At 42.4% G+C, this 25,213-nt stretch overlaps 1 long non-coding RNA gene across 7 annotated transcripts; it reads left to right on the top strand.

The window, feature by feature from the left end:
- The first annotated feature begins 1,129 nt into the window (after nucleotides 1-1,129).
- Nucleotides 1,130-23,836, top strand: LOC140918546 (uncharacterized). Of its 7 annotated transcripts, XR_012161226.1 has the most exons (8): nucleotides 1,130-1,267; nucleotides 9,753-9,926; nucleotides 10,063-10,234; nucleotides 13,304-13,371; nucleotides 16,476-16,566; nucleotides 17,080-17,522; nucleotides 21,179-21,360; nucleotides 22,546-23,836. It is a non-coding gene; the product is annotated as an uncharacterized lncRNA (long non-coding RNA). The 7 variants fall into 7 exon arrangements; XR_012161234.1 differs by lacking the exon at nucleotides 10,063-10,234 and having other exon boundaries at nucleotides 17,453-17,522; XR_012161225.1 differs by lacking the exon at nucleotides 10,063-10,234.
- The last annotated feature ends 1,377 nt before the right edge of the window (nucleotides 23,837-25,213 follow it).

The raw sequence follows: 25,213 nt of genomic DNA, 5'->3' as shown, positions 1-25,213 counted from the left end.
AGGAACAGAACAGAACTAATTTATATTCAGCCCAGATCCTCCTGTGGATCCTTCAATTTGGTCAGTAGCAAATTAATGCACAGGTCCACAGGTCATGTGCTCAGGGGCTCCAGCCAATTTGGGGGCCCTGTCAGGAGTGCCAAAACCTCTATAGAATTGGGGGAGGGGCCACTGGCTCTGTAACTGTGGCTCCACCCCATGCTCCTCCTTTTATCCCCAATGCTCCGCCCTCTGGCCAGGCTGGAAGTCAGAACCGGGCTGTGGTAAGAGCCGCCCATGGAACCTGGGCCACTGTGGGGAGCCCTGGACCCTCCACCTACTCTGGGCAGCATGCCCTGGTGGGCGGGGACACGGACCAGGACTTGCTTTTTGGGCCTAGGACAGGTGGAGGGTTGGGGCTCTCCACAGCAGCCCGGGCTTCCTGTGCAGTTCTTACCATGGCCCAGCTCCAGCTTCCAACCTGGCCAGGTGCTGGAAGTCTCATGAGGTGGCTCTCAAGCTCTCAGTTGTAAAAAATATCCCTGGCAGTAGAGTGGGACATAAAATAAACTGGCCACTATGTTTTAGTTACACTGGCATAAATCTACAGTAACAAAGTCAGTCAGTTCCCTCATAATCAAAATTAGCTCTTCATTTTCAGATGCCACCATTGTGACTCATTGGGACTCAGAGTAGCACCCTGTAGCCCCCCTATTCATCAATGGTATATGGTTAAGATATTTCATACAAGGCATTCTTTGCAAGATACCATATGAAAGGTCATGATTTGCTGAAACTCATTGTTCTGTCAAAATATGTATATAGTTATTGTGTATGAAGTTATAAGATTTTGCTCTTTGGTTGTTATTGAAATACGTTGTGAATTTGGGAGTTTTCCACAGTTAGCTCTCTGGTGACAACAAACCCCCAGCCAGGCAGGCACTTAATGACCATTGATAAGCTGGGGAATTGTAAACAAGAGATTTACAATTCTGTAAAACATTTACAATTCTGTTGCACCAGCACCACACAATGTGGATTGCTCAACTCTGTGACTCAGCAAGACCCACCAGGACATGCCTAGGCCAGTATTTTTTTCAGGCACATAAATTCAGGGTATAAAATAAGGGACAGTGGGATCATGAGACCTCCTCTATCCTCCCCCACCGACTCTGAAGGCAACAAGAACACTAGGAAGATAGACTTCAAACTAAGGAGTTTGGTCCCAGGCTGAGAAGGAAACTCAACCTGTGTATTAAACTGTAACAGACCTGCAACATCCAGTGGGGTGAGAAAAGCTGTTTTAGACTAAGCAAGAGTTGAATCAAAGTTTAGGATTTAGAATGCATGTTTACTTTTTATTTTTAAGGTAACTATATCTGATCTTTATGCCTACCACTTATAATCACATAAAGTCTATCCTTCTGAAGTTATTAAACTTATTTTAATGTTTTATCCTTGCCAGTGAGTTTGTCAAAAGTGCTTGGAAAATCAGCTCAGGTTACCAAGACTGGTGCCTGTCCACTTTCCTTTGTCAAAGTGGCAAACTAATGAATAAGCTTGCACTGTTCAAGAGAAGGTCTTCAGCAGTGTAAGATTACACGTTTGGGGTGCAAGGCTGTGGGCTTGGGAATTTACTGGTGTTTCCCTGTGTAGAGTTCATACGTGCCTTGTAGAGTATTCATGCAGCTTAGCTGGGTGTGCTTCTGCCCACTGGTCACTGAGTGATGACAGCCCATGGAAGGGTTTGTTGCTTGTCATTGGCAAAGCATTGTGAGAGACTGCCCAAGATGGAGAGTTAAGGGGGCACAGCAGTCCCACAGTTCTAGGTTATACCCTGGTTGTACCTGTCATAACCATTCATTTGTAAGTTGGAGGAGTTTCCACCCTGGTGCTAATCAGCTATACATATTGTGGATCAGAGTCTCTCATCTGGCTGCTGCTAATAGCTCACCTTAATTTTTCACTCTCGTTATAGTGTGTATGGCAACACCCATTTTTTCATGTTCTCGCTCTGTGTGTGTGTGTGTATGTGTGTATACCTACTGTATTTTCCACTGCATGCATCCAATGAACTGGGTTTTAGCCCACAAAAACTTATGCTCAAATAAATTTGTTAGTATCTAAGGTGCCACAAGTACTCCTTGTTCTTTTTGCTGACACAGACTAGCATGGCTACCCCTCTGAAACAGGACCCGACAATGACCCCAAGATCCTGAGGCTTGTCAACAATCAGTATGCTCATCTGGCTAAATCAAAGCAGCCAAAAAACTACTCTTATGCCTGGTTGCCCATTGTGTACCCATTGTGGCAACTGGAAATCACTGATGTTCAGAGGTCCCCTGGCCACAGCCCTTTTCTGCTGTGCTGAGGGCCAGGAGGAAGGCCAGAATTTGTCATCTGTATATAGGCAAATTTATCATTTTTCCTCAGATTTGGTTTTATTGATTATTTAAAAGCATACACCTCAGCCTAAGCTCCTTCTTTGAGCTTGGTATTTCCCTCCATAACCTGCTCTCTGTCCTATACCCTAGTAGTTTCCTCTGCATCTGAGTGTGGCACTTGCGCTTTCACGTCTGTCTTGTAGCCAAGCGAAGCCACCAGTTAGTGGAACTGCTTTTGCATTTTACCAAAAATGTTTTTCACCATTTGTTGACAATGTATTGCCATTCTTCAAACAGCTCTGCAAGCCAGTATGACTCCACAGTTATTCTACTGAACCTTAAGGAAATTTTCAGTCACCTCCTAACAGGATGTCTCCAAAGAGCAGCCTTGCTTCCCTGTGTAGGGTCCCAGAGTTTGCCACCTATTTAAACCAACAAAGAACATGCTCTTTCTCAGAACTGAAAGCAGACTCTATAGTAATAATTCTTTATCTTGCTACTTGTTGTAAAATTATGATCCTGTCTTGGTGGGATTTTCAAAATGAGACTCTGTTTTCATTTCAGTGTTGCTGTTTGATGAGCAAAAAGTACAATAATCTTCTTATTGCCGTATCTTGCTCTTTATTCTCACCTTGCTTTATATAATCATCATTTTTACCTCACTGAATATATTCATGTCTCTTAAGTTTGCAGTCATATAGAAGTTTGCGAGAGCAATCCTGCTTGGTTAGTTTTTTTAAATAATTTAGAGTATAATAATGAAACAGAAGTTAGATAAAATGTGTTTTGTTTTTTATGCTTAAGGAACTGAACTCTCAGCATTTTTAGCTTTCTGCACTAATTATTTTTTAATTCCTATAGTTGGAGATTTGTTCAGCCCTTAGCTTTGACAGATTGATACACCTTGGCCAATAAGTCCGATCCTGGAACACTCCTCTGCAGCTGCTGTCCCAAAGGATGTTTCCTGTCACAGAGGTCCAGAAGAGCAGCATTTTTATAATTGTTGGGTAGAGCTAGAACAGGTTCAGCTTATTGCAGCTCCCACTGGCTGCAGTTCGCCGCTCCAGGCCAATGGGGGCTGCGGGAAACAGCGTGGGCCTAGTGATGTGCTGGCCGCCACTTCCTGCAGCCCCCATTGGCCTGGAGCAGTGAACCGCGTCCAGTCGGAGCTGTCATCGGCCGAACCTGCGGACACTGCAGGTAAACAAACCGCCTCAGCCTGCCAGTGGATTTCCCTGATGGGCCGCATGCCAAAGGTTGTGGATTCCCTGAGCTAGAATAAGCAGAAGAAATACCTATTTCACACTGGTTTTCCAGCAGCCATCGTTGCCTACCACCTTGTTAGAATTTGGTTTACTGATTTTGATCAAATGCCCTTTGAAGTCAAAAGGAAACCTTCCCGTTGCCGTCACTGGGGTTTGTTTCAGGCCTTTGCTCAGTGATTATACTTTCCCTTTCTATTTGCTCCCATAACCCAATGGATATTTCCCAAAGATATTTCCAGTAAATGAAATTGGCACATTACTGGAACTAGAAAAATGAAGGTTAACTTGATTCCTATAATAGTTCCTAAACACCCCACATGAGAACAAACAGGTCTGGGCCCTCTGTCTAGCTCAACCCAGCTGCTCTGGGTCTCCTTTGGTGCCTGGCCCTGGGACTCCACTTCTTAATGGAGTTCCCTAGGACAGAGAGGACTGTGCAGGAACAACACTATATCTGTCTGCATTAAATTTCTTTCTGTGCTTAGCCTGGTTCCAGGCAGTGACTAGTGTTGGTTAAATGACAGAGGAAAGTATTTGTGACTTTTAAACAAATATCCAGTCCCCATTCCACCCTAACAGAGTCATTGAAATTTGAAAGTTTGCAAAATTTTGGCCAATTATATAGACAACAAGGAATTTCCTCTTGCCACGCTCTTGGCCAGATCATTCCTCCCCTGACCCACCCACTCTCTGTTTATTTGCAGGTCCACATTCTCTGCAGGAAACCCTGCACTGAATGTGGCTGCAATACTCCCTCCCCTCCATTTAGACTCTCTGTGCACTGATTGCAAGTGTACTATGTGGGCCTCACAATAATAATGAAAACCTAGTGTTGGTGGTAATAATGCTAAAATCTAGGAACCATGTGACAGTGTGCATTACCCAGTCATGAAAAAGCAGTGGCATAGGAATGAAGTGGAGTGAGAGATGGATTATTATGAGTGAAACATCTAGCTGAAAAGGAATGAGGCCTATAATCCTGATTCAGCAGGATACTTAAGCACATGCCTAACTCTAAGCACTTGTGTAGTCCCTTTGAAGTCAATGGCACTGTACTCAAATGCTTAAAGTGATGTGCAGGCTTGTTGTGTAGGGGCCTAAATGGCCTTCCAGGTCTCAAACTTTTATGAGATTTTATATGTTGAGATGTTCCAAAGAGGATGGAGCTAGACCAGAGGTGGGCATACTATGGCCTGAGGGCCACATCTGATCTGCAGGACCCTCCTGCCCAGCCCCTGAGCTTCTGGCCCGGGAGGATCACCGCCGCCCCCACCCTCTCCCCTGCTGTTCCCCCTCCCCTGCAGCCTCACCTCACTGCACCTCGGGTGCAATGCTGCAGGCCATGGGGCTGTGAGCTCCTAGGGCAGCGCAGCTGCAGAGCCTGGCCTGACCCGGTGCTCTGTGCTGTGCAGCATCGTGGCTGTAGCGGCACCAGCCACCGGTGCTCCAGGCAGCACGGTAAGGGAGTGGGGTGGGGGGGGTTGGATAGAGGGCAGTGGAGTTTGAGGGGGTGGTCAGGGTCTGGGGGTGTGAATAGGGGTCAGGGCGGTCAGATGGTGGGAAACAGGGAGAATGGAGGCAGAAGTCCTGGAGGGGCAGTCAGGAAGAAGAGGGGGTTGGATGGGGCAGCGGGGGGCAGTTGGGGCAGAGGTTCTGGGGGCAGTCAGGGGACAGGGAGAAGAGGTGGTTGGATGAGGCAGGGATCTTGGGGCGGCTGTCGGGACAGAGAATGGTGGTGTTGGATGGGATAGGAGTCCTGGGGGGACCGTCAGGGCGTGAGAAGTGGGGGGGTTGGATAGGGGTCAGGGGCCGGGCCACGCCTGGCTGTTTGGGGAGGCACAGCCTCCTGTAACCGGCTCTCCATACGATTTTGGAAATCCGATGTAGCCCTCAGGCCAAAAAGTTTGCCTGCCCCTGATCTAGACTGTTTTCAGTGGTGGCAGATGACAGAACAAGGAGCAATGGTCTCAAGTTGCAGTGGCGGGAGGTCTAAGTTGGATATTCGGAAATGCTATTTCATTAGGAGGGTGGTGAAGCACTGGAATGGGTTACCTAGGGAGGTGGTGGAATCTTCTTCCTTAGAGGATTTTAAGGTCCAGTTTAACAAACCTCTGGCTGGGATGATTTAGTGGGTATTGGTCCTGCTTTGAGGAGGGAATTGGACTAGATGACCTCCTGAGGTCTCTTCCAACCCTAATAATCTATGATTCTATATGTATGGTACTTTGTAAAAAGGGGAAGCAAATGTCTCTTTAGAGAGCTCCTTGAATATTTCTATTCTAAAGTTAAGAATATAAGATGCTAATGAATTTGCAATCAAGTATCAAGTGCAATGTCTCTGGAAATGTCAATTATTTATATTTCTCACTTAAAGTGTGGAAATTCTGGTGTTACTACTAATTACTACAACAATTCTGCTGCCAGTAAGGATGCTTAGCTGTATTACAGCAAATGAGTATTATACTTTCATTTGGTGTGACAGGGATATAGAACAACTTTAGTTTCTCATTAATTTAGAAATATTTTGTTCCCAAGGTCCCAATCCTTTACCCATTGAACCTGACAGAAGTCTAGCCACTGGCTTCAATGGGGCCCTTAATTTGCAAAGTATTTCTTGTCAATTTACATTCTTTATTGTCTCTTCCTTCCCCTCAATCATGGTAGCCATGTCATCTTAACATACACATTTCTACTAAGGATATATTTACATGACCAAGGTTTACAGGGTAGAACAGTAATCATGTCTGCTAAATAAAAATCATAGATCAGTCAGGAGAAGACCTGTTGGGTTATCTAGTTCATGCCGTTGAAGCAGTACAGGATTTTTCTGTATCAATATTATGAAGATAGGGATCACATCCTAATTTCTTCTATGTATTGGAGTGTCAAGATACGGGGGTTTAGTTCACGCCCCTCTTTAATGTTGTTTGGCCTTAGTTTTAATATTTGGCAGATTGATTTGACTTGGTAAAGAAATATTGTCAAATAGTTAAAATGCAATATAACCCAGCTGACATTCTCTCAAAAAGGAAGGATGGTCATGTGGATAAATCACTCAGATCTGGGTTCAGTGAAATCTGTGACACATAGTAAACAGTTCCAAAGTCTTGAGTCTTACCTGTGCAACTAAACCCCAAATCAGGCAAGTTTCACATGGATTCAGCTTTCACAGTGAATATTTCATACAGTTCCAGGTGTAAAGCTTTTACCCTGCTTAGTCCATTGTGTATTACATATAAAGTTCACCCTATTGCAGAGGATTCAGCCTTATAGAATCATAGACTTTAAGATCATTATGATCGTCTAGTGTAACCTCCTGCACAACGCAGACCACAGAATCTCATTCACCAACTCCTGTAACAAACCCCTAATTTATTTCTCAGCTATTGAAGTCCTCAAATCGTGGTTTAAAGACTTCAAGGTGCAGAAAATCCTCGAGCAAGTGACACTGCAGAGGAAGGTGAAAAACCCCCAGGGCCTCTTCCAATCTGCCCTGGAGGAAAATTCCTTCCTGACCCCAAATATGGCGATCAGCTAAACCCTGAGTATGTGGGAAAGACTCACCAGCCAGACACCCAGGAAAGAATTCTCTGTAGTAACTCAGATCCCACCCCATCTAACATCCTATCACAGGCCATTGGGCATATCTACCACTAGTAGTCAAAGATCAATTAATTGCCAAAATTAGGCTATCCCACCATATCATCTCCTCCATAAACTTATCAAGCTTTGTCCTGAAGCCAAATATGTCTTTTGCCCCCACTGCTTCCCTTGGAAGGCTGTTCCAAAACTTCACTTCTCTGATGGTTAGAAACTTTCATCTAATTTCAATTCTAAATTTCCTGATGGCCAGTTTATATCCATTTGTTCTTGTGTCCACATTGGTATTGAGCTTAAATAATTCTTCTCCCTCTCTGGTATTTATCCCTCTGATATATTTATAGATAGCAGTCATATCTCCTCTCAGCCTTCTTTTGGTTAGGCTAAACAAGCCAAGCTCCTTGAGTCTCCTTTCATAAGACAGGTTTTCCATTCCTCGGATCATCCTAGTAGCCCTTCTCTGTGTCTGTTCCAGTTTGAATTCATCCTTCTTAAACATGGGAGACCAGAACTGCACACAATATTCCAGATGAGGTCTCACCAGTGCCTTGTATAACGGTACTAACACCTCCTTATCTCTACTGGAAATACCTCGCCTGATGCATCCCAAGACTGCATTAGCTTTTTTCATGGCCATATCACATTGGCAGCTCATAGTCATTCTGTGATCAACCAATACTTATGCAGCATGTTACAATAGATATGCAGGGTGAAACCATGAACAGTCACTATGCAATCAAAGCTATGATCCTGCAAGGTGGATCCTCAAGACTGCACTACGCCCCACTGAAATCAGTGGGGTTTCAAATGAGTGTGGGGATCTTCCCTGCACAATAGCTTGTGGGATGACTTATAATCATTTTCTTAAATCTGTTAAAAGTCCCCATAACAGAACAAGTACCGGTACTAAAATACTCTTCTATAACCTTTTCTTAGACTCGGTCAATAACTTATTGCAATATTTCACATGACACTGCTTAAAATGGCATTATGCAAAAACTTCACCTAAATCTAGTATGTACATTTCAATTGCATAAAATAATTAATTCTTTTAAAACTGCCATAAAATATGCATAATAAATGACAAATGAATAATTTATCCAGTGTAAGAGAGAAAGGAAGGAAGACATTAAAATATTACCCACAGATACTTTTTTACCTCTGTCAAGTTATTACTAAACCACTAGAGTTTTGTTCTACAGTATGTGTATTCAGGGCACAGCAGTCAAACAAAATGTGTTTTTTCAGGTGTGTGCTCCTGACACAGAATAATGACTGAGCAAATATTTCCATGAAGGACCTTTTAGAGATGCAATTTCTATATACATTGCTGTTTTAAATTACCATCAATTTCAATAATTCGTATTAAGGGGTAGTTTATTGAAATTTGTAAATCAAACACACACTATTTCTGTGGAGAAATGTTAGTCAATGTACATTTGCTTTTTTACTTATTTCCATACTATGTCCTTTGAACTTATAAATATTATTAGATTTTAAAGTATGTAAAGTGCATATTTTTGGATAAGTATTATCCAGGTTAAAAATAGTTTGGTGTAATTCATCCTGAAACTTTCAATTTTTGGTGGTCAGATCTTGATTCACAATAATAAGGATCACCTAACATTTGTAGTAATACTGGTAAAATAGGAATCTAGGAACCATATGTGTGTGTGTGTGTGTGTGTGTGTTACCCAGCCATGAATATCAAATAATACTAAATAACAGTCTTGCTAACGCCAAGCATTCAAAAACCATGAGTCAGCCCCATCCAAAATAATGAGATTGGGTTAAAAAGCATAAAATAATATTTTTAAAATTAATTGTAGGTTCTTGGTATGTGACTTCTGGCTTTTTTGAGGCTTTAGGGTTCACGTTTGCAAGATTTCCTTTGCAATTCTGAGGGCTAGAAATGTCCTTTGTATGAGAGAGAGAGAGATCTGAGATTCTTACATAATCACATGATCTCAGGAGCTGGAGCTTTAAGAAAGCCCCCAAATATCATGAGACTCTTAATAAGAGTTGGCAACTCTGTAACATATTATACTATTGTGTGCATCGCTTTTCTGAATCAGAAATAATATCTCCGTTTATGCTTAATTCTCCTTCCCTTGATTGTCAGTATCATGCACTATTTCCCTAAAAAGCCATCTGGCAGGCACTTGGCAAGAAGCACATTAGTAATAGTTCTGAATTCTATTAACACCACCACCCCCTGTTGATAGAACCTTCTATCTTTCTCACTTAAGGCACATGGAACATTATGTGAATAATCCTTACTCATGGAGCAGATTAATAGATCATCTAGTCTGACCTCCTGCATAAAACAGGCCATAGAGCCTCACCCAGTAATCCCTGCAGAGGAATGATTGGGAGCACTCACTTGAGTAATAACTACTTGTGCAGTTGAGACTATTTTTGCAGGACTGGACATGAAATAAGATGCACTGGCCTTTTGGAGATCAAAAGGGAGGCTTCAAGAGCCGGAAACACCAGACTTATTTTAATGACCACATGCACACAGGGAGAAGGGAAGAAAGAAGCCAGCAGCAGGGGGTAATGGAGCAGAGGTACATTCTTCTCTGTGCTTGGATTGTTAGCCTGGGGCCCACTCAAGGAGGACTGGTGGCCCTATTCTCCTATTGCAAGGAGCTTTCCTCAGAGGATAAGGGCTGGGAAGTGAGGCTGATCTGACTGGGTGAGTATTCCACTATTTCTTCTCCTCCCTCACTCAACCCCTACTTTATGTTTATTCTGAGGTTGAGTAAAAATCAGATTACACCTGGAAAAAAGCTTTTTAATCTTTGTGACCTTTACCCCTTCCCCATTTGCAGGACAAATATGTGCTATAAATAAGGCTACGATTTAATCATGGGTATTTTTAGTAAAAGTCATGGACAAGTCACTGGCAATAAACAAAAAATCAGGATTCTTTTATGCTGATTGCCAGTTTGTTTTGCCCCTAAGCCTTCTGAGGAAGACTCAGGAAGTTTGATAACAGCAAAGGTAAGGTTCATCCCTCTCACTCTTTCACAAAGCTCACTTTTCCCTTTCCTTTTCTTCTTTCTTCTCTCTTTCCTCCCACCCCCGGTGCATCCTGGGAATTGTAGTTCCTGGACTCAAAGCTACCTAGGAACTAATTTACAAACCAAAACTGGAGTAACTATTTGCACCTCGCTATATACAATGTTTAGATTGAAAAATGAATTGACAACTTGTGTATCCACAAATGTGATAAATTATTGTTTGCTGCTGGCAGTAGGAGCAATTCAAACCAATAGTTCAGCATTATGACAATTGCTTCAGGCTTCTATACAGCTCATATATAATAGAGGAACTGCCTACAGGGAAGATTATAAGGGAAATTTGAGAAAAAAAACATTTTAATTTTGTTAGCTCAGCAGTGTTTGTAATTATCAACATAGCCTATTATTTACTTAGGGGTAAATTGTACGTATGGGACCTTTATCTTGTACTGTAATTACACTATGAAGAAACAGTGCAGTTGTTAGGGGTGATTTCACATCGATGGATAGTTAAGTGTCATTAAAATTATCCTGGAATATATTTATTTACAAATAAATATTCCCAATCTTTCTTTTAGGAGAGTATTACCGAGTGACCTTTAGAAACAGATGACAAACAGGAAGTTGCTATACTAGAGCAATAATAATAATATTTATAAAGAACTGTCTTGCCAAGGCATCTTGGGAGCTATATTGGTAAAGATATTTTTAGAATGACCACTGTTGTGCCCTTTATTTAGTATTACCTTTCATTCTCTTTCACAATTTTATTTTTATTTTGGAGGGCATCTAAATCCTCTCCCCACCCCATTTTGTTCCATCTGTTTACATTTTAAGAAGGTTAATTTTAGTTGTGTTTGCTATACCATTGTTTAATTGTAGTTTATTTTTAGGGAAGAGCAAAATGTTAAAATCTCAGAGCATGCCATTTACTTTCATTGAACCATCTATTTCTGGCATGGCGGAGTGGATTTGAAATCCTCGTAGTGACATGAGCTATGCCATGGCTGAATCATGGTTTTCTATGCACAAGAAATAAAAAAGTATATATTTACTTCAAGCATTAATTTGGGCAGGAAGTGTGTGAAATGTAGTCACTTAATCCAGTTGCATCAATTATTCTTTTTAAAAATACATCATGGTTACATACCTGTAAAAGTTACAGTAACTCTTTGAAAATTTTTCTTTAATTAGCACTTTCTCTCTCTCTCACACACACACACTCTCTCTCTCTCCCCCCCCACACAATATTTTGGTAATAGTTCACTATTACCCCCCGCAAAATCCAAACAAAACTGAAAAAAAATCTAATAACATTAACTTGGTTCAAAGTGCAATTGGCCGTTTATTTCCTGTCATTTTCAGTACTCTATTCCCTTCCAATGGACCCAGGGTGGTCCCTTTACACACATCAGCTGGATGATCCTTTTCAGCCTTCTAGATCTTGAGGGGTAGAAAGATGACCCGCTCATTACATTTAGGGGGGTCACTGATTAGGATGGCCACCCTCCTCTTCCATACCATATCCCTTCTCAGTATATTCACAGGAGTGGTGACCTATAATCCTTTATTCTATGACCAAAATTTTCCAGGTTGTGATAATAGGGCAGGGGTGGCCAACCTGAGCCTGAGAAGGAGCCAGAATTTACCAACGTACAGGGGGAGGAGTTGGAGCAGAGTGGTTTGGAGTTGGAGCAGAGAGCAGCTTGAAGGAGTTAAAGTAGAGGAGAAATGCCGTGGCTGGCTAGAAGACCAAGACCCGAGGTAAAGAGACATCCAGCTTGTGCAGAGTGAGGGCAGGAAGCCCCACAAGCTGAAGAGCAGGAGAGGGAAGTAGCCCAGGGGAAGGAAGCACTAGTTCAAGTGGTTTGCCACTATCCCTAGGGCCCCTGGGCTGGGACCTGGAGTAGAGGGCGGGCCCAGGTCCTTCCCTCTCCACTACCCTTCTCTGGGTTACTAGTGGGACAGTAGATACCCTAGTTCAGGGGCAGGAAATTGCACCCTGAACTCCCCACACAAGAAGAGGAAGTGTGGGACCCATCAAAATCGTGCCAGCAATTTGCCACAGTACCCAGCCACGTTCAGCTATGGGAACCTATTTTCTCAAGAGTGCCAGTACAATGTATTTATATAGAGTCAAATTCTGAGATGTTTACTTGTTTTTTCACTCATGCCTTATTCAGCCAAAACGCCCATTGACTCCAAGCACAATTTTGAATTGGTAAGAACATCAGAAGATGTTAGCCTATAACAACTATTTAAAGATTCAGAAGTTTAATGCCAAGCTGTGCTGTCACAGCATGGGACGGCCCTTTTAAGGGTTAACCTGGGCCAGTGCAACCCACCTCCATGTTCTGTCCCTTTAAAAACCAGGTATTTTGGGAATTGTAGTCCCTGCAGGGTCATGCAACTCCAGGATGGAAGTGAGGCCTGCTGGGGAATATAAAGAGGCTGGCTGTGGCTCAAAATAGTGAGAAATACAGGAAAAAGGTATGAAAGCAGATGTTGCAACTTGTTGGCAACAATCTGAAGGGGCTGAGAGTCTGAACAGAGACCAGTTTGAGTCTGTGTGGACTGGGAGCTGAGACTAGAACCCACAAAAGAGTATGGTGGAGAATGTAGGGAAGAGGCTAGGGAGACGGTCCTAAAGAGAGTCAGACATAGAAAGAAGCAAAGAAGTAGGCAAGTTTGGAGACTGAGAGTTGACAGCTGCCTATAGTACAGGGCCCTAAGCATGGACCCTGGTGTAGAGGGAATGTCTGGGATCCCCTATGGCACTCCTTGGTGTTGCTGTGTTTAAAAAAAAAAAGCATACAAAGGGAAGGATTTGGAAAGGAAGCAGTTGCCTGAGGATGAAATATTGTTATACCCTGGAAAGGGTAGAAGTCAGACAGACCCTAATGGAAGGAAATGGCAAGAAATAGTTTTTGGTTTGAAGGGTGTGTGTGTATATGCTATTTATTTTGACTCTGGGAGTTTGTTTGCCCTAAATGGGAGCAATATTGATTTGGCTGTAATGCCAAACTTCACCGAATTGCTTGCAATACAGAAACAACTGGAAAGTGGAGCTCGGAGAGAAGGGACACGGAGACACAGCTGTAACTGACTGTTGAGCAGGTAAGCCACACGGCATACATATAATGTCAGAATTAGCCACAGTATGTGTCATAGCAGCTAGTACATATCTATCACCTCTGCTGTGTTAGTTTAAAAAACAACAAAACAATAAAAATAAAATATTCTGTTACTTCAGGATATTCTAGTCTATAGAAGATATTAATTACCTATAGGGTGAATTGGAACCACCCACTATAATATTTCCTCTAAGACATAAACAACTATACTAGTTTTGTCAATTCACTTTTGTTCATTGCTTCTCAGATAGTTTCATTATATCTATAACCTTTAGCACTTTTTTGCTGTTCAAGCAATATTTCAAAGTATGTTCAGACAGAACAGAATGTTGCATATCTTTGCCCTCAGCTGTGTTAGTGACAGGAAAACTGTCCTTAAGACTGAAGCTCTGCACAGGTCAATTTGTACCATATTTAGGCTTTTATTTTCTCTACTGTGCCTTTCAAAGTGAACTCCAGCTACTGAAGACTCTGATTAACCTAGAATCTGGATTCAGGGTATTAAATGCCAGTGCTGCATGGTCAGTAATGAATGTGTTTAAAAAAAAATCTTGCTGAGAGGTCTCACTTTCTCATATATCTGTAAGGCATTCTGATTCAAAGGAAAAATAATTTATTCTTGTTGACAAAAGTAGAGGTGTGAAAAGTAATGACTTAATAATTTTCCTTGTGATGTGAAAGTACAACACCCCTAAAGCAGTGTATTACAATATGTAAGGTTTCAGAGTAACAGCCGTGTTAGTCTGTATTCGCAAAAAGAAAAGGAGTACTTGTGGCACCTTAGAGACTAACCAATTTATTTGAGCGTGAGCTTTCATGAGCTACAGCTCACTTCATCGGATGCATTTATTCATCGGATGAAGTGAGCTGTACCTCACGAAAGCTCATGCTCAAATAAATTGGTTAGTCTCTAAGGTGCCACAAGTACTCCTTTTCTTTTTACAATATGTAAGCTATTGGTATCAACTAGCTCTCCCTGCCATCTATTTATGAAATGGGGGGAAGGATCTCAAGAGCAGACCATATTTGCATTGTCACACCTACTTTTTCCTAGATAATCAACAGACATACATGCTTTGCCAAAGTGATAAATTTTGGCTGTTTGGGGCTAAAATACCCTTAAGTCTTGGATGCAGGGATAATGAAATGTTGTTATCTTTCCTGTATAACTAAAGGGTGGCAGAACTGTACTTATTCTGAACTAATTGAGGTGGTTACCCTAAATGCACAAGGAACCTAATTCTGCTCCCAAAGCAGTCAATGGCAATGTTTCCAGCAATGTTAACCATTAGGCCCATATTGAAGAAATGTAATAACACATCTATAGTTCTGGTAGGAAACTTTTCATTAAAATTGTTTTTTTTTTGGTGCAAAATTGGATTTTTCAGTAACCACAATTTTTCACAAAATCTGTCTGGTTTCTATGGGAAAAAAATTCTCTTCATTGAAAAAGTGAAAAGGTTTTGATTAAAAAACTATTTTAAAAATACATTGTTGAAATACTCCATGAGGGAAAAAAAACTTATTTTCTGCTCTCTAATAGTTACATTATAAATCCCCAAATAATTTGGAATCCTACTGATTGTTCAGCAAGCAAGACTTGAGGGATTGAGGATATATTTGTCCAATCTGGGGGAGTCTCATGAAATTCAGGATTATTGGCAAAGCTAAATTACTCTTCATTAAAATTATTTGAAGGTTTTGGGGTTCCAGAGTTGGCTGGGACATAGAACAATTGTAGGGATGTGGTAGTATCTCACTTATCATAGGCAATAACATTTGAAATATGACTTGTGTCTAAGGCCCATAAATATAACAACTAAGTGGCCAGATTTTCAAATGTGCTTTAGCGCTCCCTGATTCTACACTGTTGCTAGAATCTTCAGTGCCCAGCCCCAGTATAACTTACAGATGCTCCTGAAGAGCAGGTCAGACTTAAACTATTGGCATAAGGTCCCTCAGGGACCTTTAATGCCAGTAGAGACTTGGGCATAGAGGAGCTGTTCTCTGCCATCTTCCCTTTCCATTTCTCCTTGCCTCCAGAATGCTTCAGACATGAGTCCTCCCATTCTCTGCAGTGGTGGTAGTGATCATGGTGGGGAAACTGGTGTCTGGGGATTTGTCTCCACCAGCTTTACACCAGTGCAAAGTTCATTAACATGAAGGAAATTTACTTCTGCCCAGCTACAGCCAGAAGACAGCCACTTCATGCTGTCTCAGTAGCTGAGTAGAGCAAAGGGCCAAAACAGACTACTGAATCCAACCCAGTATTCTTTATGAACAAAACATTAGTAACTTCATTTTTGTTAAAGATTTGGTTGATCATATGTAATATCCCTGCAATCACATCCCAGTACCCTTTCCCACAATGAGTAAATCGATTACACATGGAGTAAAGTTCTACTTGGTGTGAGTAAACCGGGCTGAATCTAACCCTCTGTTTGCTAATGTATTTTAGTTTTAATAACTTCAGAAAGTTATAGGTAAAACTGATGTCCAACTGCACTTGGAGAGAATCATAATGCATAGGACTACAGAGTATATGGCACATTCTACCCTGCTTTCTCTGAAATATCTCCATGTTAACACAGGATAGAGGCCTAAAACAGCAGTGGATCAAAAGTGGTTATTTCAGTTTTCACTGATGGATGGTGTAGTCATTAAAGAAAAAATGAACTAATGTCTGAATCCATCATACATGAAATAAAATATAAATAATTAAATCAGCTGCAGTAGGAGTGTCTGCTTTACTCTTGCTATCTGAATGTGTCAAACTGCATGATCAAGAGAGGCAATTACATGAAAAACAAGTCAAGAATTTTGTAAACATATAAAATACATAGCTCTCCAGTTTAAGCACTGCTTGCTTTCTGTTTGTCAAGCACAGTTGGTGACTGAGGACACAGCGCTCATTTCTCCCGTTCTTATAATCATCATATATTTCATAAAAGGAAAATCTAAAAGATGCCGGCAGCTGCAACATTAAAGCCTGCTGTTGCTTGTATTCTTGTTCATCACCCTTGTATTCCTGGTGACTAATCTGGCTGCAGAAAATCACTATGAAAACTTTCTCTTTATGTTTTAAAGAAAAGACAGTTCACATGAATATACAAAACAGAGCAAAGCTGCACAGAGAGTATCCACTGAATACACTGATGATCGGTACCTTAGACTGAAGGTAGGTAGAAAAGATGATAAAGGAAACTTGTAGAACAGATCAAATAAGGGTGGGGTGGGACATGTAAGAATTTCCCAACTAGTGACTGATAGGTGGAAAAGATAGAATGTACTATGAATAATTGCAGAGTTGTATTTGACCAGCTGTAGAACTGATCAAATAGGGTGACATTCATCCCTGTGCAGAGATGCAGCACAAGGCCCATGCACCACTTCAGTCCCACTAGAGCTTTTAAAATAGGACTTAAGCGGAGCCTAGGGCCTAGTCTTGTGGTTGCCACAGGAATGGATTTTATCCCTCATTCAGGAACATATTCATGGACTACATTCTTTGTTCCTAGATGTGTACATTTCCCTTTAGCCTTATTAAAAACACATTGTTTGCTTGCACCCAGTTTACCGAATGATCCAGATCGCTATGTGTCAGTGACTTGCACTATTTACCACACCCCTTTCCCCCCAGTTTTATGTTCTCTACAAACTTTATCAGTGATTAGTTTATGTTTTCTTCCAGGTCATTGAGAAAAAGTATTAAGTGTAGGACCAAGGACTGATATCTGCAGGACCACATAAGAAACTCACCCACTGAATTATGATTCCACTTCTAAAATGTAGGACGTTGCTCCTGATATTCCAAAATATCAGGGAGAATCCTGGAACCTGGTTTGCTATTTTTTTCCCTTCTGATACCTCTCCATAGCCTCCTACCATTTGTTTGGCTTGTTATGGGTTAATTACTGAAGGAAACCTGAGGCAGCATTTCCTAATGGTTAGAGCAGAAAGGGGCATAGCAATCAAGAGACCTGACTTCTGTTCCCCACTTTTCCATGGATTTTAATATGACATTGGATGAATCAATAACATCTGTCTTTGTTTCCCTCGACCAGATCCCCAGCTGGCATAATTCTGTGTAGCTCCTTTGGCTTCCACGGAGCAATGCAGATTTACACCAGATGTGTAAGTAGTACTAGTCTACTTTTCCCCTCAGGATGCACAGATCACCTATTGAAAGCAATCGAACTTCTGTATATAAAGGGAGAACAGAATAGTTTTGAATTGGTGAGACTAATTTATAATCTACAATGTTATGTTCAGCAGGTATACACAGTGATTTAAAAGATTATCAGAAAAGTTAACATAGCAACGCATCCCCAGTTTTGTTCAGTAATTCAGTAGAGTGGAGTTCTTGCATTCAGTGTTGCCCAATTGTTGTAATTCAGCAGACACATTGAGTCTGCGCTCTATCCTTGAACTGCTTCTCATTCTTCTAATAATATTTAGAAGACCATTGAATCATGTTGAGTCTCTTTTTCTGTCCATTATACTCTCTAACAAGGAATGACCTCTGAGAAAATTAATAATCTCAAAACTTATGTTAAATAAGAAAGCGGGCTTTGAAACTTTTGATTTTTTTTAATCTTTGATCTTCATTGTTTTGTGCTGGCCACTGTGCTTTTCTCCACAGTTCAGTGAGCCTGTAAAGCAGGGGTCTCAAACTCAATTTACCTTAGGGCCAATGCCAGTCCTCAAATCCTCCCAGTGGGAAACACATGCGGCCTAGAACCCACCCACCCCCCAAACTCTGCCCCCCACCTGCCTGAGGCTCTGGGAGGGAGTTTGGGTGGGGGAGGAGGTCTGGAGTGCAGGCTCTGGAATGGAGTTTGGGTGCTGGGTGCAAGCTCTGAGCTGGGGGTGCAGGATGAGGGGGAGGAGGGAGGGGTGCAGGCTCTGGGAGGGAGTTCGGGGGCAGGAGGGGGTGTGTGAGAAGGGGGAGGGGATGCAGGCTCTGGGAGGGGGTTGGGGGGTGTGGCGCTTACCTGGGGCTCCAAGTCAGGATGGGACGGGGATTGTTAGGGGGCTTATTTCTTCACCCACTTACTTCCCTGGTCCTTCTCGCATGAACAGAGAGCAACAATACCCGAAGTCCAAAGGTGCAAACAATTCAATGTTTATTGAGGTGAACTTCCAGCAAGCATGATTCCAGTTTCCTTCCTTAGTGTCCCCCTTCCCAGCTCTGACACTACAGAGCCTTACCTATGTCCCAGTTCCCATTCCCCCCTTAGCAAAACATGATTCCAATTTCCCCATCCCCATTCCCTGTTCCCATTTCTCCCCGTTACATGTCCTGATTGACTGCAGACAATATAGTAAAACTTGAGCTCTGCTTAACCAATCATTTTACTGAAATTTAACTAAGCAATCCTAACATATTGTAACAAGATTATTTAACCAATTATATCCCACCACCTTAATTAGTTTACACCCAGCAACATTAATTATACAGCAGACAGAAACAATCACAGAGCCAGACAGAGATTAGACAGACAAACAATAGGGAATGGGGACTACAATGATAGAACAACACAGAAATGAGGATTTCACATCCCAGCTATCAATAAGTGAGTTCTTGCCAGACAGGGTGCTATCAAACTAAGTTTTCCTTTTACATCTTCTAGGCACTTCCCTTTCTCTGGAGGCAATAGGCATTATCAGGACAGGATTGTATTCCTAGCAGCCCAATAGCACCTTCTTTCAATGTGACTAGTTTGGAATGTGAGGATGTGACCGTTCGCTTCCCAGCTTATGGCTGCCTCTGCTGCTCAGCCAAAGGCCTTAGCCTAAGCACAGGGCCTCAGACTGTCACAGCAAGAGAAGGCCCTTACACCGGCAGACAGTGATTTTGATTCTTTTTTTTATACCTCTATAACTAGCTAAGTGATAAGAATACACCTAAATTCTTAGAGAATAGGCCTTTACAGACAGGCCTGAATCCCTATATCCTAACAGGGGGCCTCTGTGCGCTGCTGCCCCCAAGCACTGCACCCACAGCTTCCCATTGGCCACAGGGGTGCTTGGTGTGGTGGCAGCATGTGGAGGCACAGCCCTGCCCCGGGGCTGCAGTTGCTGGACCCCCGCGGGCCACATTGGGGAGGTTTGTGGGCCGGGACTTTGAGACCCCTGCTGTAAAGTGTGTGTGCAGTGGAGGGGCAGGAAAATCAAAATACGAACTATTGAAAAGGCTGAAGTAATAAAGCACCTTTCACAGATTGCAACATTTAAAATGTTGATATTTTATTTTAGTGACCAAAATTTCAAAGGGAAAAGAAAATGGCACAACACAGATTCATTTCTTTGAAGAAAAGATTACAATAAGCATGTAATGTGGTGAAAACTTGACCTATTCTTACTGCAATCTTAAATTTGTAATCTCATGGTTCTAAGACTTTTCAGAGTGTGATATATAAAGTAGCCCCAGGCAGAAAGAACTCGAAATTGAGTTTACTACAATATGTTCACAGATAATATAGCCATTATAGCCTTTCAGCATTTAGGGCCATATATTAGCCTCTCCTTTTGTGCCACGAAGGGTACAGAAGAAAAAGAAAGGGTAATGAGAAAGATTAAAGGAAAAAATGAGATGACAGACACTGAAAGGAGGGGAAAAACAATACAAGATATACAGTAGAAAAAAATAGAATGAGGGAGTAGCATAGCAAGAAGGATGAGAAAATGAACAAGCGGGCTAGTAAGATGTCTGTTATAATATGTTGGCATTTAAAAGAATTAATTATGTAAAGTCTCTTGCATACAGTAAATTCTTGTGAATATGTAAATTTCTCAGCCTCTGGTGGATGTCATCCTTTTCTCTGGTTGCTGCTGTCGCTACAAGTGTTAACTTTATCTCTAAAATTTAATATGACTCTTTCCTCCTCCCCATACTATTGCACAATTTTTTTTTTTCCCCAAGGGAGGATACTCTTTGGAGTGTTCTTCTGGGGAAAAATCCCAGTCCGCACTGAGCTGACTAGAGTAACCCCAGCATGTGTGTACAAGGAGAGGAGGGGCAAGGCACTTTAATTAAAATTACTAAGTGAATAAGTTTAAAAGATTCATGTTTAAATTTTTTCTTGAACCGGAAGTTTGAGGTCCACTACTTTAGGTCATCTCATTAGACTTAGTTTCCTTAAGTGACTTTGAATCCCATTTGTTTCTCTTTGCATCTGCAGTTTCCGTGAGCTTTGCTTTCTTTTGTTTAACTTGTCTTACCCATTTTTGCAGATTTATTAGACCCAAACTGTTCTCTCATACTTCATCTCACAGTAGCTTCTGAGTTGTCACTTCCTTTCCCCTAGCATTCTGGAATTTCACTGCTTCCTTTCTCCTCAGCAATTTCCATCTACTCAACTTTCTCTTCTTTTTTTTAACTCATGTGGCATATGCAATATTTCGAGTTTGAGCTGCTGTTGAGTTGAGGGTGGTTTTGCTCTGCTTTCCTTGTTTTTAGTTTAGAACAAGTCCATAAACTAGTGGATTTCACTTACATGCTGATGTTTTGCCCAAGGGAGAGACTGAGGAGAAAATGCTCTCTCAGAGTTATTTTTCTCCCTTCTGGAGGAGTGATTAGCCAATACTTGACCAGCACAGCTGTTTTTATAAACTCCAGCCTTTTTGTTGCTGTAGTAAACATAATTTACAGTGTTCAGTTTTCAAGGCATTTTACCCTATTTTGATGCCCTTTGCCTGTCTTTTATTATGCAGTTTAAGGTTATCTGGAGACGTTAATTCTTAAATGACTGACCAGAACAGAGACCTTTTTTTTTTTTTACCAATAGGTTAATAAAGGAGATTCACTTCAAAAGGAGATTCCCAGTGTGTGTTATCAGTCAGTATACTTATGTCACCATTTTCTACAAGATTTGTCTAAAACTATCTCAAAGAGGGAGTGTGGTCCAGTGATTACAGCAAGGGAATGGAGCTCTTCTCAGCCTTGCCCTCACTTGTTGTGTGACTATGGGTAAGTCACTTACACTCTATGCCTCGTTTTCTCTATCTCTAAAAGGAGGATATTGTTCTGCTTTCTGAAGACCTTGAAGCTCCTCTAATGAAAAGTGCTGTGTAGCATACTGATTCCGCATGTGACTTAATCATGTGACTATTTTTAAGCATGGGAATAAATGACTTTGATAGGACGACTTTTGTGTTAGTATCTTGCTCAACTGAGGTCTGAAGCACACAGCATTATTTTTACTGAACTTCAACTACTATATATTTCTTAAATTACATGATGACAAGCCATCAGTGCATTAACAGTAGAATTGGTTGGGAATTTTTCAATTACACTTTTTTGTGGGAGGGGAGGGCAGAAAATGCCAATTTATTGAAACTGAAATGTTTCAATAGAAATGTATTGGTTTGCACAAAACTTTCTCTCTCAACCAGTGAAATGTTCCCTGTGAAAGAGTACCCTACCCTAGAATAGCCAATAGCTCAATGTTTCGGGCACTCACCTGGGATGTGGGAGACCTACATTCAAGTCCCTGCTCTCCCTGATTCAGAGCAGGGTCTTGAATGTAGTTCACCCCAAACCCAGGTGAGTGTTCTGGCCATATAATCATTTTCTCTGGCTCTGTGAACATTTAAGTATTTCTACAAAGTGGAACAGAGAGAAGGATTGCCTAGGGATTAAGGTATTCACTTGGGACTTTGGAGAGTCAGGCTCAAGTCCCTGTTCTACCTGATTCATTCTAAGGGTATGCCTAAACTATAAATTTAGGTAAATTTTATTTAAGTCAACACTGACTCCCCGATTTAAGCAAATCAATTCTGCATGTCCGCACTATACACATTATGTCAGCGGAGTGCATCCTCACTAGCAGGGCTTGCATCGACTCAGAGCGCTGCTCTGTGGGTAGCTATCCCACAGTGCATGGAACTGAGTGGAATGATGAGTTGGGCTTGCAATGCCTCATGGGACCAAAACATTTGTGCAGGTGGTTATGGGAACATGGGATTAGCCTCCTATGATGCACCTCCCTCACTCACTTCCTGAAGTCAATGGCAAACAAACCAAGCCTTTTTCATGCCTTTTTTTCTAAGCCTGGGTTACCTGCGCAGATGCCATAGCACGGTAAGCATGGTCCCCACTTAGCAGTACACTGTTGTTGTGAGCATTACAAACACCTCACGTCTTATCCTACAGTATTTGCTTAGCCGAACCACACAGAGCAATGTGATGCCATCGCAAACAGTCCTTCTGGAAGCCATGGAGCGGAGCAATTCGCAGATGCTGGCGACTGTTGTGCATCACCTTGACATAGTGGAGCACCGCTTCTGGGCCCGGGAAACAAGCACTGAATCGTGGGACCATATTGTTATGCATCTGTGGGTTGACGAGCCGTGGCTGCAGAACTTTCAAATGTGCAAGGCCACTTTCATGGAACTGTGCAAAGGGCTTTCCCCAGCTCTGAAGCACAGCAATACTAAAAGGAGAGTTTCTCTGACAGTTGAGAAGTGAGTGGCAATAGCTCTGTGGAAGCTTGCAGTGCCAGACAGCTGCTGTGGGGAATCAGTTTGGAGTGGGTAAATCTACCGTGGGATCTGCTGTGATCCAAGTTGCCAGGACAATCAAAAGACTTCTGCTAAGAAGGGTAGTGACTCTGGGAAACACTCAGGTCAAAGTGGATGGCTTTGCCGTGATGGGGTTCCGTATCTGTGGTGGGACGATAGACGGAACTCATATCCCTATCTTAGCACCAGACCACCTTGCTAAAGAGTACATAAATTGAAAGGGGTACTTATCAATGGTGTTGTAAGTACTGGTGGATCACAGGGGCTGTTTCACCAACACCAACATAGGATGGTCAGGAAAAGATGCATGATGCGCACAGCTTTAGGAATCCGGTCTTTTCAGAAATCTGCAAGCAGGAACTTTCTTTCCAGACTGCAAAATAACCATTGGTGATGTTGAAATGCCAATCGTGATCCTGGGACACCCAGCCTACTCCTTGCTCCCCTGGCTTATGAAGCCATACACAGGCAGCCTGGACAGCAGTAAGGAGCAGTTAAACCATAGGGTGAGCAAGTGAAGAATAGTGACGGAATGTGCCTTTGGACATTTAGAAGCCCACTGGCATAGTTTGCTTATTAGAGTACACCCCAGTGAAAGCTATATTCCCACTGTTGGTGCTGTGTGCTCCATAATATCTGTGAAACAAAGGGAAAAATGTGTCTGGCAGGCTGGGGGTTGGAGGCAGATCACCTGGCAGACAATTTTTGAGCAGTCAGACACCAGGGCAATGGGAAGGGCAGAGTGAGGCATGCCGCATCTTCGTGAGACTTTGAAAAGTAGTCTCATCAATGACCCACAGTAATGTGACATTTGTGTGTGTTGTTCCTTATTGAGCTGTTCCCTTCATTGCGTGTACTCCCCTGTAAACTCTACCCCCGCTAACCGCTGTGTCCTCAATGAATAAAGAGCCTTTTCTTCTCAATCCGTTAATTTTTATTATGCTCACAAACACTGAGAGACAGCAAAGAAAAGTAAGATAAACTGGGGCAAAAGGGCTGATAATACTTGTGGGGGGGAGGGTAGAAACAAGGACCACTTGCTTACAATTGCACTGCAATAACAATCAAAGGTGAGAGAATGGGTGCCTTCTGGTCCTTGTACCTTCCCCTGGAGTTGAGTGCAAGGGATACCAGACTCCCCACATAAACACAACACATCCTAGGATGTCTGGGAGAGGAGGATGTAGAAATGGGCCATGATGGCAGCAGGTCCGGCATAGGGTGCAGCGGGGCTCTAGCATCCAGCTGCCTTTCTTGAACTTCAACAGACACTTTAATATGTCTGTTTGCTCCCTCATAATCCACACCATCTCATCCTGCGTGTCATGCTCTTGTTCCCTGCTCTGTCTTTGCAGTCATTGTGCAGGCTTTCCGACAGTGCAATTCTCCATGTGCTGAGCTCTGTCTTGTCACTCTCAGAGGCACGCACTAACTCATTGAACATGTCTTCCCGATTCTTCTTTTTCTGCCTTCTAATCTGGGAAAGTCTCTGACAAGGTTTCAGCTGCAAAGAATACAAAGCACAAGGGTAGCATTGACAGTGCATACATTGTTTCTGGTGTAAGGTTAAATCTTTTTTATAAAAGAAACACCTCTCAGTGCACTTCCCTGCAAACCACAATGTAATCACAACCACTGGCTATTGCAAGAGTCGGTTTGCTGCTATAGCCATGGTAAGTAAAGCCACGTGGCATGGGAGAGAGGTCTTGTGCTGCAGCCTTTGTTAAAACATCCTTGGAATCAATGGCTGTTACCTCAGCACAACCCCCTTTCCCATAGCAACCTGGATGGTGCTTGAGGACAGGCACCAGTGTAAAGCCCGACAAATAGTTTGTGTTACAAAAGCGGTACTGGGTTGGGGTGGAAGGGAGACAAACAGGAAGTGTCGTCCCTCCCCATTTTTTTAAAATGCTGGCTGCAGTATGCAGTGATCCCTTCCAACCACAATCAGGGCACACTCGGGAAAGTGTGGTTGTGTGACCCAGAATTCAACAAACGGGTGGATTACTTATCGAATTGCTTACGGTTTAAGGGCTAGCATTTAAAACTCCCCCCATTTCCCATAGGAGACCATACACAGTATCATATAACAGAGACGGAAAGGGAGCAGATTCTGCAAGCGTCTGGGTACAGACCTGGTCCTTATGCTGCAATGCTGTATGCCACAATGATTCCAGAAAAGTTAATACTGGAGTGGCGCGGGAAAGTGCCCTACCATGGTGGATGAAATAAGGCAGTCCTTCCCAGAAACCTTCTGCAAAGGATTGCAGAGTATCTCCATGCAAGCTTCCTAGAGATCT

The sequence above is a fragment of the Lepidochelys kempii genome, chromosome 1 (assembly GCF_965140265.1).
Source record: "Lepidochelys kempii isolate rLepKem1 chromosome 1, rLepKem1.hap2, whole genome shotgun sequence".
In the NCBI taxonomy this organism is placed as follows: domain Eukaryota; kingdom Metazoa; phylum Chordata; order Testudines; family Cheloniidae; genus Lepidochelys; species Lepidochelys kempii.
The sequence above is the reverse complement of the archived record's forward strand: the minus strand, read 5'-3'. Positions and strand labels throughout refer to the sequence as shown.